The sequence below is a fragment of the Maniola jurtina genome, chromosome 19 (assembly GCF_905333055.1).
Source record: "Maniola jurtina chromosome 19, ilManJurt1.1, whole genome shotgun sequence".
NCBI lineage: Eukaryota > Metazoa > Arthropoda > Insecta > Lepidoptera > Nymphalidae > Maniola > Maniola jurtina.
This window is the reverse complement of record NC_060047.1, coordinates 9,533,047-9,552,165: the sequence shown is the minus strand read 5'-3', so window position 1 is coordinate 9,552,165 and position 19,119 is coordinate 9,533,047. Positions and strand designations below refer to the sequence as shown.

General features: G+C 36.0%; 1 protein-coding gene across 1 annotated transcript in view; it reads right to left on the bottom strand.

Annotated features, from left to right (window-relative positions):
- The window catches only part of LOC123875183 (myosin-I heavy chain), a 105,688-nt gene extending 86,798 nt beyond the window's left edge, over nt 1-18,890 (bottom strand). Inside the window, exon 1 of the mRNA XM_045920873.1 lies at nt 18,649-18,890. The gene's annotated coding sequence lies outside the window, so the exon portion shown is untranslated. The remainder of the gene's footprint in view (nt 1-18,648) is intronic.
- Between the last annotated feature and the right edge of the window lie 229 nt (nt 18,891-19,119).

Here is a 19,119-nt window from a genome sequence, read left to right as displayed (position 1 = left end):
TAGGGAACATTATTTCATGGGAGAAGCGCAAAGAGTCTCAATGAAACGATATTTTCCTCTGTATAATATTATATTAGACTGTAATTTCAAGTCTGTGGAGGGTAATCGGATCTTCTAGTCGTAATCTCCTTAATAATCTACCTCTTAACAGCCACTGCATACGACCGCAAGAGCCGGGTCTAATTAAGACACCGTGGCAATCAATCAGTGTTAACGTTGCGGCGAGTGTACGCTCACTTGTTAAGTGTCCTATTACTATTCATATCTTGTCTACATAGTTATTAATATGTTAAATTCCATTAATTTTTCTTCGTTAGTACTTCACTTTAAACAACTTTGTATTCATTACCGAGATTATTCCAGTATAGGCATCTACTAATTAAATAGTTTAACTTAATTAGGGTACACATTCTAGAGATTTTTGAATTTTTTATGTCCCACAATGTGACTGTAATAATATTATAGATGATGTCAGTGGTTCTCTTGGATTTAAGGTATTTAAAAATCTCGTAAGTAGGTACTGAGAAATTTTTGATTTTCCGGGAGAAAAAGTCTCCGGCTCCGGGGTATGGGAAATGTGAAATTTTGGATTTTCCAGGAGAAAAAGTCTCCGTACAAGGTATCAGCTCTGTACCAAAGGTAAAAATCGGTTAAGCGGATAAACCGTGAAAAACTAACCGAGACACACTATCGCATTTATAATATGAGATGTTTGGACTAAACGAAGAATGACTACTTACTATGGTTATCGAAGTTTTATGATTATTTCATGTAAGTAGTAAAATTAGAAGTTATATTTTTCTATTGTTTGATTGCTGTGTAAATATAATAAACTAATACATTATATCGTACTTTATAGATGTTATTACAGATACATAGTAAGTATATCGGATTCATGTAATGAGTATTGTAATTTATTAAAAAAAAGAAAGACCTGTTTAAAGTGTTATAAAAAAGCATAAATTCTCGTTTTTATGCATCACTACTTAATTGATATAAAATAATTGTGTATACGCAGTTAAGCAGTGAAAGAAATAATTAAAAACGCATGATATTAAATCTCCAACTTTAATTTGTAATTTTGCATCGTAAACTACTGTGCCGTAAATACGCATAAAATTTTAATATCGGCTGCAAAAAAGCTTTAATTTCTTTTACAAAATGTTCGTATTTCTTGTCAACAATATTATGACGTAACTGAAAGAGTAATTGATAAATTAATTTTTAATTACTTCAATGTTTTCTACATTACAAAAGGTTTTCAAAATATGGGGCTCTTTAGCTATCGCCTCATCATACTTTGCTCACTCGATCTGTTGTTTCAATCTTTAATCCAAACAAGTGTATTGAAAGTGCCTAAGTGCCTATATTATTGTAAACACAGCGTCCCATCAAAGAACAATAGACATAGAAAGAAGCACGTATAATGTTGTGCCAAAAACACTCGACGCAAGAGCCTATTTTGGAAACTGAATGGAGCCCGCATTGTGCGTGTTCGTTCACCTTATGACCCATTAAGTGAATGTTCAACTTCACCTGTCCTAACAACGGTATGGTGTTTGGCTTTTGTGGGTGTTTGTTTTGGACTAGGAGTTATTTGAAGTAGGATATAAAATATGCCGTATTTCACTGGTCAAAACGTTCCTAGTTCATTAAAGCGCTCTTTTGTGACCTAAAAATCATACAAGCCATTTCAACTTTAGAGCTAAGATATCTGTATCCAGGCTTCATCCTTTTATACAACTTCTTATTGTATTAACTTTATGTAAAGAATTTCTAAGAAAGATGTTTTAAAATGAATCTAGAAATAGTGATCCAATCTTTGAGAATCATCCCTTTAGTTACTACACAGGCCTGCAATTAATTACCTGACTTTTAGCTGCAGAATTTATTTTTCCACGAAAACAGTAAAAGCAATAGCAAATTTTGAAATTGAACGAAGCTTCCGTTCGTTCACCTTTGACCTAATTAGCAATCCATCAGCTTTACGTTAAGCTCTACCTATTTCAAAAGGTTCTGGGATTCGTCTTCCGCACGTGTGTTTTAAACAAAGCTTAGAATATGATTAATGAAATCTCCAGAATAGTTTGCTCCAAGCGGACGGAAAGTAAACAATCTCCTGACACGATACAACAAAAGTAAATATAAACAAATGGAATTTGGGACAGCAAGCGAAGCAACAAACTGACAGACGATAATTCACTTAACAGGGCTCTCTCCGTCACTCGTTTTATACCATTTCATACAATCGTAGTTCCTATTTCATTTGAATACTAAGCAACCAAAGTCCATGAAATTTTGCAGACATATTCTAGAAACTAATATCTGTGTCTGTGGTGTTTTAGATTTTTCTAAAAATATGTAGTTTTAAAATTACAGGGGCTCAAAGATTTGTATGAAAATTTTAAGACCGCGTAACTTTGAAACCGAATATTTTAACAGAAATCTGGAAAACCACAGACATAGATATTAGTTTCTAGAATATGTCTGCAAAATTTCATGGACTTTGGTTGCTTAATATTCAAATGAAATTGGAACTACGATTGTATGAAATGGTATAAAACGAGTGACGGAGAGAGCCCTCTTAAGGTAATTGCTATTTGACAAATCGCAAAAATGCTGTACTTTGAAGTAAATTGTTTATTTTTCTAAAGCATTAACAGCTATTAAATACATGCAATTAAAAACTTCAGTTTGTGAAGATTATAAGGGCCTCTTTTAATTTAGTATACATTATCCCAATAAAAAAAAAAACAAGTTGAAAACATTGCTGTTCGCAACTTGTTCTGTAAAAATTTTCTTTAACATCTTGATACTTTGAAGCCAACCTCCAGAAAATGATATGTTTAGGTTTAGCAATCAATTCGAACTGTTAGTTTTATACTAAATGTTTTTCATTTCTTAAATAATCTAAAACTAACCAAAAAACTTCCTGTGCTATTTATTTTCTTGCAGGCGCTCTATGGAATTCAGTGTCCACTGGACTGTCATGGCGGAAGGACTGTGCGCGTCATTTCGTCGCAAAATATTATTTAAAATGAATTTAAGCTTATTATTTTTGAATGAAAGTTGTGTTTATAATCGTTGAAAAATAAAATAGGGATTTTTTCTTTTCTAAATGAAGCCTGCTTATATACTAAAATTTATTCTAAAGTCACGGTTTTACCAGGTAAATACTCGGAGGTTGTCATAGATTATGATGACAGATAGTAAGTGTTCTAAATAGGTATTATACCTATGTTTTTTAGGAGATAGCGCGCCTCGTTCCGGGTGCCGTGTTCCAAAATGGATTTCGTAGTAGTGCAAGTTTGGTGCAAGCCCCACATGACTCTGCCACGAACCAGCAATGTAAAGTGCTAATGAGTGATGGTCTAAGACAGAACGCGATACACAAACCTTTCCAAATAATTTTATATCCAACAGATATAATTTTTTTTTCTCTCTCGTCTGGCTTTTACAAGGATTAGCCAATGTCAAGTTTGTAGTTATTTGTAACAAGTTAGTTAAACTATACAAGTATGGACCCCGTCTGTGCCGGCGCTCGCCGACATACGCACGGCACCCCCTTAGAGCGCTTTCCAGTCAATTTTAACAAAAAAAAAACACTCCAAAAAGGCAGAGCACGCCCGCCAGCTAACACCAACACAGATGAAGTCCAACAGATATAATATACTATAGTACAGTTATAACTTATATCGTGTGGTTAGTAGTAGAGCTGGATATTTCTCTTTGGTTTTAGAATATAAACGTACCCAACTAGAGATTTCATTATAGCTATTCATTCTTCTCCATAGATGGTATGGATGACCAAATCATTTAAGTATAACTATGACTTTACCTTTACGTTACTACTACGAAAATTGTAATAAACGGGTCGCCGGTAAGTTAAAAAGTAAGTTACTTACTGAAGTTATAAAGGTATTTTTGTAGAAAGAGGCCTGATGTAAGCTTAGAACCGGTACGCTAGAATTTGAGAAGCCTAGAACACCTTTTGCTGCTTAATTTTAAGCAAATAAACCCACTTTTTAGCAAAGCTCCTTTTCTCATTCACACATTTTGTTCCTTGAAATTAGTAGGCAAGTAGTACATTTTCTTTCAGTCGCAGGATCTCATTTTGATAAGGGTATAAACATACTAAACAAAAGGACAAAAGGTAAGCGTCTACTCTCGACACATATCCAGAGATGCACTATGACGGTAGCGAACTCTGTGAAACCTGGCTAGTAGTACGTTTAACGGCCGAAATCTCAATATATATAAAAGGAAAAACTGACTGACTGATCTATCAATGCACAACTCAAACTACTGGATGGATCGGGCTGAAATTTGGCATGCAGACAGATATACTAAATAATAATAGGTATGAGGTATACTAAATAATAATAGTAATAGGTATAAAGTAGACTAAGTAACTACTAACTAAAGTAGACTAAATTGTACATTTGAAAAGAGCAACCGCCGAGTTTCTTGCTGGTTCTTCTCGGTAGGAACAGCATTCCGAACCAGTGGTAGATTATTTTGACGATTCAAAAGCACTTGTAAAAGTTTAATTGAATAAAAATAATTTGAATTTGAATTTAAGCTAGTTGTAGATAAATTGGTTATGTAAAACGCCAGAGAGGTTTCATCAATTGAGATCCAGATAATTGCTGTAAATATTAGTACGAACTTAAATCATCAGTTTGGAAAAACTCGAAGACCTTTAATCACGATCACTAATCAAGAGGTAATGGCCACATACAACTCAATCCCTGTCAACAAAGGGCAAAACAAAAGAGCATCCACACACACACACACACACAGAACTCAGACGCACACAAGCACTCGACATAGTTCGCACGGGATTCTCATCAAGCTAACGAGCACTCCGCGCCATATCTAGCCGTAGATACCTGCAGGCTGTAGAGCCTCCTACAACATCAATACTCTTAGCACGAGCTCGCACAACTCGATAACTTTAATGGTTTTCATGCATTTTCAAATCAAGAGTGAATAGGCATTTTCTAGGCAAGTGTGTTCCATCTTAGGTTGCAGCTTCACTTGCCAGCAGGTTTCATTGCAGCCAAGCGCTACTCTAGAAAAAAAAAAGTAAGGAAAAGTACTCAAGAGTAGAGAAGTCTTCAGTCAGAACGTAAACTGAAGCTTTTCGGTTTTAAGATGAATGAATTTTATAACGCAATAATAAAAACATATGGCAGTCGCTAGCAGATGCGCGTTGAACATTGACTATTTCGTGGATATAAATGAAGATGTACCTATGAAGGGATTTGACATCAAGTTTCGATTTAGAAACTGTAACGTAAGAGTACCTAGAGGAACGTTGCATTAGAGTAGAGAAGCCATACGTCAGCAAAGGAACTTAAGCTTCTCGATTTAAAAATGAGCGAGTTTTATGTCCGCGTGGATTTTTATTTTCAAAAATCCCGTAGAAACTCTTTGGTTTTCCGGGATAAAAAGTAGCCTATGTCACTCTCCAGGTCTTTCACTATATCCATGCAAAAAATCACGTGGATCCGTTGTTCCGTTGCGACGTGATTGAAGGACAAACCAACAAACAATCACAGTTTCGCATTTATAATACGGATAATGATAATATGCTAGTCGCTAGGCTAGGCGCGTGCGTTTTGAAATTGATCCCTATTTCGTGGGTGTAGACTGTATGTGAAGATGTGTGACGGAACTCGACGTCGAATTTCGATTTAGAAAATATAACAGCACATACTAGGTTACAGGATATGATGCGTCGAGAAGTGTGGAGTCTACCTCTCAGAATATTTCGATTTTTATATAATTCTGTACGCACACGATGAAATGGATAAAAGTGTTTTAACCTACTTTTGGATATACTGTACGAAAGCTCTTAATTATGAATGTTGAAATTTTATTTTTTATAAGTACATAACATTTCCAACTTTCAAGAGCAGGATTATGAAGGAAACTCCCGCTTGTTTTCATATTATTATTAAAATTCAGCATTCCGGAATCAACTAAGTACTTAATAACATCATGAATCATAAAAATCATATCGATTAAATCAATCAATTGTATGTCAAGTAAGTACCACTCTGATTACTTTAGTGTGAAATAGTGCCAAGAATTTTACCTACATCTACATTTCCTTGAAGTTAATTCTTTATTATATTACAGCACAGTTCTCATGTCTTCAATGATAATCCATCTGTTTGCTGGTCACGTAATAATATAAGATTTATATGGGCACGTCAGTTAGCGTAGTTCTGTGTGTGAACATATTTTATAACTAGTTTTACTAACTGTACCTACCACATCTATGTAAAAAAAATTAGAGTTCCGTACCATCGTACAAGAAATAACACTTTCTGGTTTTTTTTTTAATTTTCACGGCGGGCGGCTATTTTGAAATTTTGTTATACCGGCATTCTGTGATTTCATCTCTAACTATTACGTTTCAAGAGATGCAGCCCGCTGACAGACAGACAGTCAGCAAAGGCTTAGTAATAGAGCCACGTTGGTTGGTCAGGTACGGAACCCTAAAAAGGTCATTAGTACACACATTTTCGAATCGTTAAGATCATATTCTGAGAATATGAGTGTTTCTATAAATCGCTATTTAATAGTCGCTGGAAATGATAAATCGTATAAAAATAGTAACATTAGAGATGCAGTGATACGCGACATACACGGAGAAAAGGCATTTATTAAAAGGTACCTACACCAAAAATAACAAACCTTTTTGTGGAGGACTAGTAAAGTGGCACCTGAACATATTGTAGAGGTCAAACCTCTACGAAATACCATCATCCAATAGCATCAAAGCTTCTACCCACAGAATTAAAAAAAATTGTACATAGTAATTAAGTCCAGCGACTTGCCATTCTTTTCCATTATTTTTATTAATCTTACTCGCAAACATTTTCAAAGTAGGTAGAGAGTTGACACTAAAGTTAAGAAAAAAAACCAATCTGTTAGACCAAAACTGTCTAATAAAATTTGATTGTGTCCCGACTCCCGCATTTAGGTGCATGCTCTATCTTTACGAGTCACCAGATTTGGGCCATCATAACACCAAAACGGCCACTTGACGTACAAACATCAACACGTGCTGGAGACTGGGGTCAACACCCTTACCACGTGTAAACCTTTTTAGGGTTCCGTACCGAAGGGTGCCAACGGGACCACATTAGGTAGTTAAGACTCCGCTAACAATGCTCTGCCTGTCAGCGGGCTGTATCTCGTGAACCGTAATAGGTAGAGAGTAGAGAGTTAAAATATTCACAGAACTAGCCGATGCCCGCGACTTCGCTCGCGTGGATTTAGGTTTTTCGAAATCCCGTGGGAACTTTTTGATTTTCCGGGATAAAAAGTAGCCTATATGCTAATCCAGGATATTATCTATCTCCATTCCAAATTTCAGCCAAATCCGTCCCGTAGTTTTTACAAACATACACACACACACACACATACAAACTTTCGCCTTTATAATATTAGTGTGAAGTGTGATGTGTAATTTCTATCGCCGGCGCCGCCGCTATAACAACAAATTAATAAAAGTTTAAAAATGACCGGCACGATAATTTAAAAAAATTTAAGTGTTATTTCTTCTTCGCTGTTACGGGACCCTTCGTGTGAGAGTCCGACACGTACTAGGCCGATTTTTTATTGGTCATAATTCGGGCATCATGTAATTATCACGATTCATCACACATGGGTGCTGCGAACATTTCGCACGATTTGTTTCATCATATAGACGTCTTTACTGTTTTCTAAATCGCAGAGATTAAATTTAAAGCGTTTTAAAAGAGGAATCACACTAATATTATAAAGGCGAAAGTTTGTATGTGTGTGTGTGTGTGTGTATGTTTGTTACTCCTTCACGCAAAAACCATTCGACGGATTTGGCTGAAATTCGGAATGGAGATAGATAATATCCTAGATTAGCACATAGGCTACTTTTTATCCCGGAAAACCAAAGAGTCCCCATGGGATTTCGAAAAACCTAAATCCACGCGGACGAAGTCGCGGGCGTCAGCTAGTGGACCATATACTGTGGGTCCATAGTTACGAGTAGATACATAATAATGCGTTTGTAGTACACTATTTAAGCTCGTAGCCTTCCGGCAATATTTGACTGTCAAACGATTTACGTTGTAGCCTTCAGATACGTTGCTACTTGCTGTCGATAGCATCCGAACATCCGAACCGAATCCGTGAAAATACGTTCCGCTGTAGTCATAGAACTATTTGTAAGGTAGTTTGCGCACTAGCTCCGTCTTCCGTCATCCGTGAGAACTCGGATGTCCCTCGGATTTAAATCGGACATAATATGACGTACATAATATGTCAAAGATATCCACTGAATAGCTTGGATTTGGATCGAAGATCGGATTAGTGCGTATAAGCAATATCCGAGTTCGGTCCACGGTTTTATACTCGTATATCTGTATTTTCACGGATTCGGAAAATTAGCCCTAATGCGTTGTACAACAAGTGTAAATTAGAAATTTATAACACCCCCGACAAGTGAAGGTTACAGTAACTATAGAAAAGAGCTGATAACTTTCAAACGGCTGGACCGATTTTCTTGGATTCTAGCTAAGAACACTCTCGATCAAGCCACCTTTCAAACAAAAAAAACTAAATTAAAATCGGTTCATTAGTTTAGGAGCTACGATGGGACAGATAGATACACACGCCAAGCTTATAACACCCCTCTTTTTGGGTCGGGGGTTAAAAACCACAAAATGTCCGATAATCCCTCATTATTGGTCATGAACGCGGTATGATAGGTTTATTTAAGTAATTTCCTGTATTCGTTAATTAAGTATTTATTTTTTACACTGTATCAGTAATCGGGTAATTACTAATTACGAAGCCAGTGGCCACCTGTTTATCACCATAAAACAGGTTCCTAGGAAGTCGACAGCCCGGCACGAGCTTATTTGTAGAGCCGTTTAAGGTTTAATCGCCTGTAGGGGTAATAAAATTTGAACTATGTTGTCTGTTTTCTATGGCAACCATGTTTGTAGTTTTATATTGTCTTGAATTTACATTAAAATACGTTTCCCTCATTAATCATGAATATGCAAAAGGAGAAACTGACTTACTAACTATTAACATACATTAAAACAGTTGGGTCTAGGAACTTGAGATTTTGAAGGTTCTCAAAAACGTAGATGGTAAGACCCCCGCTAAATAAAACCACATAAACCGTCGCGGGCATCAGCTATCATCATGAATTCATATTCCATAATCTATAGTAATAATATAAAATGGGAAAGTAAATCCTGTCTGCTTGTTACCAAAATTTTTTAGACCTGTCAAATTAGTATAGAGACATGTGTAAATTAAAAATTTATAACACCCCCGACAAGTGAAGGTTACAGTAACTAGAAAATAGCTGATAACTTTCAAACGGCTGAACCGATTTTCTCGGATTATAGCTAAGAACATTCTCGATCAAGCCACCTTTCAAACAAAAAAAACTAAATTAATATTGGTTCATTAGTTTAGGAGCTACGATGCCACAGACAGATACACAGATACACACGTCAAACTTCTAACACCCCTCTTCTTGGGTCGGGGGTTAAAAATATACCGACTTTCAAAATTACTCCGCCATAATTTTATTTCAAGTAGGTAATTGCAATATATTATTATATATTCTCGTCCTTAATACCTCTAATTAATTAATTAATTCCATGGCATAAATTCCACGATTATTTAGAGGGCACAATTTTTTTTTTTGTGGCATTGTTCACGCGAATGATAGTTACTGCGGTCGCAGTGATAACGATATCCCATGTCCGGTGGATATTGCCATATTATGGAAGTATACAATGTAGCTATGAGAATTCAGTTACTACCTAAAATCAATTTGAAATGACTAATTTCCTCCTATGCCGATCTATCTCCATAAAACCGATTAACTGCGAAAATATATCGCCAAAAAGTGGAAATAAATGAATAACAGATGTTTCTAAACAAGTGTAAATTAAAAATTTATAACACCCCCGACAAGTGAAGGTTACAGTAACTAAAAAAGAGCTGATAACTTTCAAACGGCTGAACCGATTATCTTGGATTATAGCTAAGAACACTCTCGATCAAGCCACCTTTCAAACAAAAAAAAAACTAAATTAAAATCGGTTCATTAGTTTAGGCGCTACGGTGCCACAGACAGATACACAGATACACAGACACACAGATACACACGTCAAACTTATAACACCCCTCTTTTTAGGTCGGGGGTTAAAAAGAATGATATGATAATATGATGGGCCGTGAAATTGTATCAGATAGTTAGAAGTTTTCAAATTTACAGTATTCGTACGGATGTAATATAAATTATATTATATTAGTATGGATAAGTATTTGCCTACCTACTATAATTAAAGACACATTTACCCAATTTGGTAATTAACATAAAATCGAATACACCTAGTTAACTTAGTAAGTAGCAACACATAATTAATTAACACGTGAAAAGCAATCAAAATCTTTAACGACTCTTTTACAAAATATAAACCAAGTTAAGTAACTCAATAATAATGTTAACTGCTTAGTGACACTTCTGATTTCAAGGTGCAAATTATACGGCAGGTGATAAATCAAACCTGTCTTCCTACCAACTAGCTGTGCTTATAAAAGCTGTAATATTTAACATTCTTGGACACCTGTCCTTAACCTTCACCAGCTCTATAATTATGATAGCCTTTTGTAGCGATTCATACAATGATTGATGCCGGAATCCCCATTTTTAGGGTTCCGTACCTCAGAAGGGAAAATAGAACCCTTGTAGGATCACTTTGTTGTCTGCCTGTGCGTCCGTCGTATCTGTTAAGAAAACCTATAGGGTACTACCTATTCCTACTTCCTAGGCAAGTAGGTAGGTCTTATAGCACAAGTAAAGGAATAAATCCAAAAGCCGTGAATTTGTGGTTACATCACAGAAAAAACATTAAAATATGTTTCAATTTCCAAAGTAAGATAACTATACTTACCGAGTGGGGTATCATATGGTATGGGCTTTACCTGTACATTCTAAAACAGATTTTTATTTATTTTTATGAATAAAAGTTTTTGATTTATCGAACAAAATGTCGTAATAAATACCCGAGTACGGAACCCTCAGTGCGCGAGTCTGACTCGCACTTGGCCGGTTTTTTACTCTGTGAGCAGTTGCGAAAACTTTCGTGGACTGTATTTTTTGTGAGCAGGTGTACAGAACTTTGTTTGGGTTTTTTTTTGATGGACAAGTTTACATATGGCTATCTCAAGATTTTATCAGATTGATATACAGTGTAAAATGAAACGGAATAACCTGCTGTAAGAGGCCCATTTAGTGACAGTTTAAGCAAAGAACCATTTTAACACAAAATATGTAAACCATTTTCTCTAAATGGTAGATTACTCTCCCTTCTAAATGGAAGATCAGGTACTCTAAATGGGAGATTATGGGCAAGATGAAAGTACCACTGAAGAAAGAACACATAGCAGCAGCAAAAATGAAAATCTCGAAGATTATAAAATGCATGATTCGGAAACCTGAAGACGCCCTGAAAGTGTCATTCATTTGGTACCCAGTCCAATCAAAAAAGAATGTTGTGATTTGACTTATGATAACGTAATAAATAACCTTTTTAAAACATCTCTATACGTAAGTTGACAACTTAATACAGACAAAATATAATTTTTAAATGTTTAAGCACAACATTAAATGGCAACATTTGTAGTTTTTTTTAAATCATGCAACATCAGGCATGTTATTGGGAATGCGTACAGGCAATAAAACCGCAGCAGGTAGTCGCATTAAAGGTCCGTTTGTTGCAAATTGCAAATCGATGTCTGCGCTGCCTGTTCGTGCAAAAAATAAGATATCCGTCCCAGCTGCGAATCGAAATGTGGACGTGATAAAAATGTGGGTAGTTTATGTTCGATACTTTGCGGTATCGAAAAATCCTTTTAAGAATGTATTTTATAATTAGTTTCCCTCGCGAGGTTCCGCCAGTTTTAATATGGGTTCTTTAGAATTTTTTTTTCTCTCTCGTCTAGCTTCACAAAGATTAGCTTATGTCAAGTTTGTAGTTATTTGTAACAAGTTAGTTAAACTATACAAGTATGGACCCCGTCTGTGCCGGCGCTCACCGACACACGCACGGCACCCCCTTAGAGCGCTTTCCAGTCAGTTTTAACAAAAAAAAAAACCCTCCAAAAAGGCAGAGCACGCCCGCCAGCTAACACCAACACAGACGAAGTCCTTCTTTAACCTAAATAAGTAACTACAGTACGGGCGACTTCAAACTAAAGCCGCAAAGTGCCGCCCCGAGGCAGCGCGGCTGCAGCGCTACGGCCACGCTGCTGTCGCTGTAAAAGATCTACCTACCTGCCGAACATGATTCTAGGTCAACGGGTACCCTATAGGTTTCTTGACAGACACAACAGACGAACAGACGGACAGACAACGAAGACATCTTATAAGGGTTCCTTTTTCCTGAGGTACGGAACCCTAAAAAAAAAAGATTCCGACGAATTGAGAACCTCCTCCTTTTTTGGAAGTCGGTTAAAAAAGCACCGTAGGCGACAGTAACCAATGGGCATCCAGCCTTAACGATCGATGAAAATCTTCAAGCTCTTTTATATTTTCACCGATTATCGTCGGTCGTCTTCAATAGAGCATAGCAAAAGTTTATTTAGTTTCTCTCGACTCTCGAGTAACGGAAGTTGACAAAGTAATCAATTATAACCACATCATAAGCACATAATTAGTTATGCGTATCTTTTAGTAAAAGCGTGACCAGCCGAGTTGAAAGTTTGATTTTTTGTGTGTATAACAACCTATTGAAGAATAAAGTTTTTGTACATTTGAAACTGGTTTAATAAACTTTTCAGTTATAAAAACATTAAAAGATCATGATAAGCTCTTTTTATATTTCACTGGCGATATTTTTTATTATTACAGGTTTGTGCTTGACTGAGACGTTATAAGCTGTGTGTGTGTTATGAACTTCGTCCACTAAAGTTGTTTTTTTACAGCTTAAAATTTCGTGGCGCAAAAGTGCCTACTGTACAATATAGTTCCACCTCAAAGTAACTATCTAGTATTTATTATATTACGTATATGGTAATAAGCACGTATAATAGCACTTTATTATACGACTGAGGCTCGGCCTAGCAACCAATTCGTTCCCTTTGTCAAGATCGAGTTACGGAAACATAATGTAACAAGTTATTAATCTTTAGAACCAGATATCGGACAAGGTGCATTTATATTTTAAAACAAGACAGTCAAGTGCGAGTAAGACTCGCGATCTGCGAGGGTCCCGTAATGTTATCCATACATGTTTTATTTATTTATTTATTTATTTATTTGTACCAGAAAGTTGTAACAATATAAATAAAAGGAAAGAAAAATTGGACAGGGAAGCACTTATCTCTATAAGAGATCTCTACCAGTGACCCTTGGCAGTGCGAGAGGTTTACATAAAATATTATGCAAAGAAGGGATTCGAAGTTAACGATTTTCGGATTTTTACCTTCCTTCACTTGTACCACAAGTCCCACATTCTTGCCGATTGTAGGTCACTGGAAATTCCTATACCCACTAGTGAATGGGTCTTTTTGTAGTTATGCAAATATATATGATTTGAAAAGCCAACTCTCTTTGCAACTAACTTTTTATTCCGATATTAAAATGGCAATAGTTACTTCTAGGCCTATTCAAGAAAAAAGGCAGTGGACACGGGCAGGCAGACGGACAACAAAGTGATTCTAAAAGGGTTCTGTTTTTCCATTCTTAGCTACGGAACCCCAATAAGAACAGGCACGTGCAGTGTGCACACCTGCTGCGTAAGAAGGTTGAACATCTGTCCCATTATTCGGTTCTCGATATGGAAATATTTGGTTTAAGTATAGGCAGTTATCGTTTCTTGGATCGTTAACTTTTTAGGACAAGAGCAAGTCTTATTGGGTACTTATCAAAATGTTGTTGAGAAGGTAGTTACTGGAATTGGAGATCTTAATAATGATTAAAAAAATAGTTTTGCTTGGCCATCAGTCGTGTTAAGAGGGAGCTTACATTTTCAAAGTTCAAACAACTGAAAGTTCCAATATTAAGCCAGTGACAAAGTAGTGCCTATCTGTTGAAACTTGAAAAGAGCGTAGATTTGACCTGCAGCTCGCTCCAGCAATGCGTGGGACTGCAATTATACTTTTATACATGGCATAATATTGTAAATACATATATCGAATCTTTGATTGTGTCATTAGCACAAATTAGGCTCCTTATAAAAAAAATTAATCAGTTTTTTCCCATCCTGTACTTTATCTGACGTTCCTTTGCGATTTTAATTAGCTGTTTCCTTTGAGCACTTCTGTCTTTGTGGACTCCTAGTTTGTCCTAAATATTTTTTTGGGTTTCATGGATTTCTGATTAAATTTTAAAATAATAATATGAAACATTTCACGAATTAAATTACGACCGAATTAATTTCAGAATCAAATTCTGGGAGCTTGCTTATTAATTCGAAGAATGCTTCAGTTATAGCGAAAAAATCGTCATAACTAGGTCAGGGTTATGAGTATACGGCCATTCAAGCGGGTATTCCGTACACTTTCTTAACATAGCTTACACAATCGCGGTTATTACTCAGATCCTTCTCGGAATCTAACGTGGAACGAAACGTCACCACTCACCATTCACCTGATGGATCAGTATCAGTACTGGTTTGATGACGTGATTCGTTCTATTTGGAATCAAGAGATTGCGCAAGTAAGGTGTTTTAAATGTTTTGGCTACGTTGGGACCGGATTGAAATTCCTTGAAACGAAATGCGTGCGGAGTTTGTTTGGAATTCGCATGAATTTGGGCGTTTTGATGATAACAAATTTTAAATAGGTTATCTAATATCTGTAATACTGATATTATAAATGCGTGTCTATCTGTCTGCTAGCTTTTCACGGCCCATCCGTTTAACCGATTTTGACAAAATTTGATACAGAGACAGTTTGCATCTTGGGGAGGGAGAGACTATTTTTTATCCAGGGAGATCCCGTAAAGAGTTCCCACGGGATTTTAAAATCCTAAACCCACGCGGATAAATCGTGGGCATCATCTGGTACGGTATCATACTACCTACATTTTGCCGCCCACTTCGACCTGTCTTGAGCACGTGAGTTATAGAGTCTATATTTACTATGGGCTCTCAGGTCTGCCCTCAAGACGGCAGCCAGCCCTTTTTGGGCGACGCCTCGGGATTTAGCCCAAGCATTATTAGGCTCCACTATAAACCTAAGGAGGTAGGAAAAACTGACTGCGTCTCGACGCAGAAAGGTCAAAATAAAATTGCCCAAAGTTAATTCAGTAAAACCTTTCTGCAATGTACAACTAAAAAGCTAATGGACTGACCTTAATAGAAATGTACGATGCAATGGAATGCCCTCCCATGTCCATAAAAAGCAAGCGGTGGGAACTCCGCACGATGAAGCCATGCTTTGATTTTTAAAGCCAGTGAAGTTAAATAACTATGAGTATAGCTTTTATCTATGAGTAAAGACTTATAGCTATGAGTAAAGACTGTCAATAAAAGCTATAAGAGGAAACAAATCTAGGAAGTACACTTGAGAATCAGCGTCAAATAAAATTCCGCTGCTCTCAATCCTCACTTTTCACTAAAGAATGTAGTGATGTATGAATGTAATTCCACATTAAGAGCCCTAACATTGACACTAAAAAGAAATTAAACCTAATGTTTTAATAGTAGGTACATAGGTACTTATCTAGAAAGTACATACTTATTTGATTATTATTATTTTGTCAAATCATCAATAACTGTAAAACATCCTAAAGACCTTTCAACTTGTAAAAGTTTAATCGCTGTAAAAGACAAATCTAATCCGATAATCATGCATATCAATCTCGAGATAAATCTCAAGATAAGAGAGAGACTCCACGGAGGTCGGGTTCAGATCGTGAGTCACTATGATAACATGTCGCTAACCTTGTCTCAGTGTATTCTACGAGTTTGTGACTCACGCGCATTTCATTTTTTTCTTCCAGTTATTTTTTTGGTTATTATATAATGAAGGGGTGTCAGTGTTCAAACGATAATGATACGAATTCGAATGACTCATTTATTCAAATACGGGAGCTGAAAAATTGACTGGAGGATAATGTGATAGAGCTGAAGTTTGGATAAGTATTACTTTATCTCTTTTAAATTACATTACATACAAGTTACAATTAAGTATCTATTAGCCTGTTAGGTAATCTAGGTATCTATAAATGGAAAATTTCATAACCATCCCATTATCATTTATGATTTTGGATTTCTAAATACAAGATACTAGTAAGGAAGCTGCTTAATACCTCTTCAGGTGAAACTGAAATTGCTGATGCATCACGAAACTACTGGCAATACTATCGCCATCAATATGATAGATTTATAATATGGAAGTTCGTACGTAAATTATTATTTAAAATTCAGCAAAGTAAAGGTAAACTCTAATTAGTAAGTAGGTACTTACCTACTTCATTTGAATTCCTCAAGGTTTGAAAATAGAAACGGTAAGTACTTAATTTTCTAAATTCTAAATTGAAGAGGATTCACATCACGTAAAACCTCCTTTAATTTATGCAGTTGGTTAAGGAATCCAAACAAAAAACACGCCTGGATTGATCGTAAACAAACTGAAATGCGCGCAATGCTTTTATATCTTCCCCACATGGGAAATACGTGGTTCTTTCTTCGCAAAACGCTGCAAATGCACTCATAAAACATTATTGGATACTTTTTTGCATCGATGCGGCAATCTGCATCGAATGTTCAGTCAACCGTGATTGCGCCGATTAAAATAAAAAGTGCCTACCGCCTCCCTCTATCAATGAGTACGGTTCATGTCCTGACTTCCTGGCAACTTGTTACAAGAATGTCGATTTTATTAAGAGAGCCATAGAAGGTTTTTTGGATTGACAGGAAAATATTTTAAGCTTCAAAGATAGGCGAGCTTTTTGCTGCTTGCTTGTAAGAAAAAGTTAAATTGAGTTTAAATATAGGTTTCTTTATGAACCACGATAAATTCCAAGGTATTGCTTGCAATAATTATTGTGTGTGGTAGATAGGTGCTATATTATATCTACTTAACTGGATGGAAACAGAAAGAAAACATTCCGTTTTCAAAAATTATCATTTCGTTATGGTTAAGTTCTTATAAAACAACGTACTGACGTACCGACCTAGGTTTTAATTCCAAGCAGGTTCTCTCCTACCCCTAGTATTTTTGTGAATTGCAAAGCCGGAAACTCATGATGGAGGTCCTGATTCCTGAATGGAGCGAGCTCTCTCGCGAAGCCCACCCATTTATAAAAAAACAGTCACTAAAAATTTCACAAAACGCCAATTAGGTTCGTATCGCTGAGATAAAACCTAGGATTTACCAAGTGAATTGCTGGTAAAAGTCCGAAATTAAGGATTATCTCAGACCAGTATGGCACTTTGTAAATTGAAACAGAATTTGGTTCGTGAGAGTTCATGCTTTTACAGTTAACACATCCTACATTTTAATGACGCACTATAAAAACTGATAGATTCTCAGCGAACTGCATCTAATGTGAATCGATAGGGAGGTAGATTATTACACTAGCTAGGTACATGTTCTAATCATGAGAAGGTTTTTTTCTAATGATAGACTTGCACATGACTAGGTAGGTAATTTGGTATAACTAACCATGCCCTCATTATGCCTGATTGAAAGCGGTGATGAGATCTAAGATGGAGTGAGCTTGTTTAGATGCCTATCCACTAGGGAAACCTCGACTTTGCCTGGAAGATGGCGTCTCTTCACTAGATTAATAATTGCTAGATATAACAATGCCCCCCCCCCCCCCCCCCCTCCCCTTCATGCTCCGATTGCCATGTCGACCTGTCGCGTACTATAGGTACCTCGTACCTATCTACGAGAATGATTCGGGATTCCGAACTTGTTCCATTTTTAAATTATTTATACCTCCTAACTACTGACCTATTTATTAATGTGTTTGTTTGTGCTATTTTAGTGTTGTGAATATATAAACAAAATCGATAAGTAATAGATTTTAATTTATTACCTAAAAGTCGATGCATCTCTGCATCACTTTTAGGTGAGTACCTACTTAGGTGTCAACTGTAAAACATTTCGTTAAACTGTGGTAAAACTGTTTTTAAAGAAAAAATATTCTGTTTAAAACAGGATTAAAACATGTCTAAAACTGTTTTTTTTGGATACCTATAATATTGTTTAAAATAATGCTAATCCTGGTTTTAATACTAGGGAATATTAAGAATTAGAAAAAAATATCAACGTATGGAAATGATAAGAAATGATTTCGCACAATACAAAAATTTAGTTAATAGGTAGTTAAATATAACAATTCATTAGGATCACACACGCTACCATGCCCATGCAAACCCCTAAATTATGGCTTCACATAAAATTTGGCTCGTCTGTGTTTCTACCCTGTTACTTCAACCCTCGCGATATATTTTTCGCCAGCGCAGCCCGGGCAAGGCAGCTGGTGTTGTGCGGGACACGGGGAAAGACGACCATATTCATTCAATTTATTACATACCGTACACCACTTAATCAAAAATTCTATTGCGATAATTAGAAAATAATACGAATTTCATTCATATTTACCCTCATTAGCGAAGAAATCGTGCTCGATAATAATAATTGTTGTATTGATCACATGTGTAGAGAAAAACGTATAAAAAACAACAATCCATTAGGGATAAAAACACTAAGTTAATCCTTAATTTTGTAAAAATAATCGAGTTTCAAACAAAAAGTATTACACTATATTCAAAATGCCACAAATCATTAGTTCATAACAACTGTAAATTTTAATCGTCACAACACTACACCACCCCTCACGAAACAACGAAAGACTGATTGATTGAACGAATGAATTTTGGTACGTGTATTGAATGAGTGAGTTTTGAGTGATTGGAAATCTTGGATTAATTGACTCGTCAGCGCCATCTGTAAGTGTATTCCATAGATTAGTAGTTATAATTATTATGCTTGTGTATTCGTGTTTAACAATATAACAAAGAAAATTGTATCTCAATATCTCCAACGAAATAATATAATATTGAAATTTGTAAT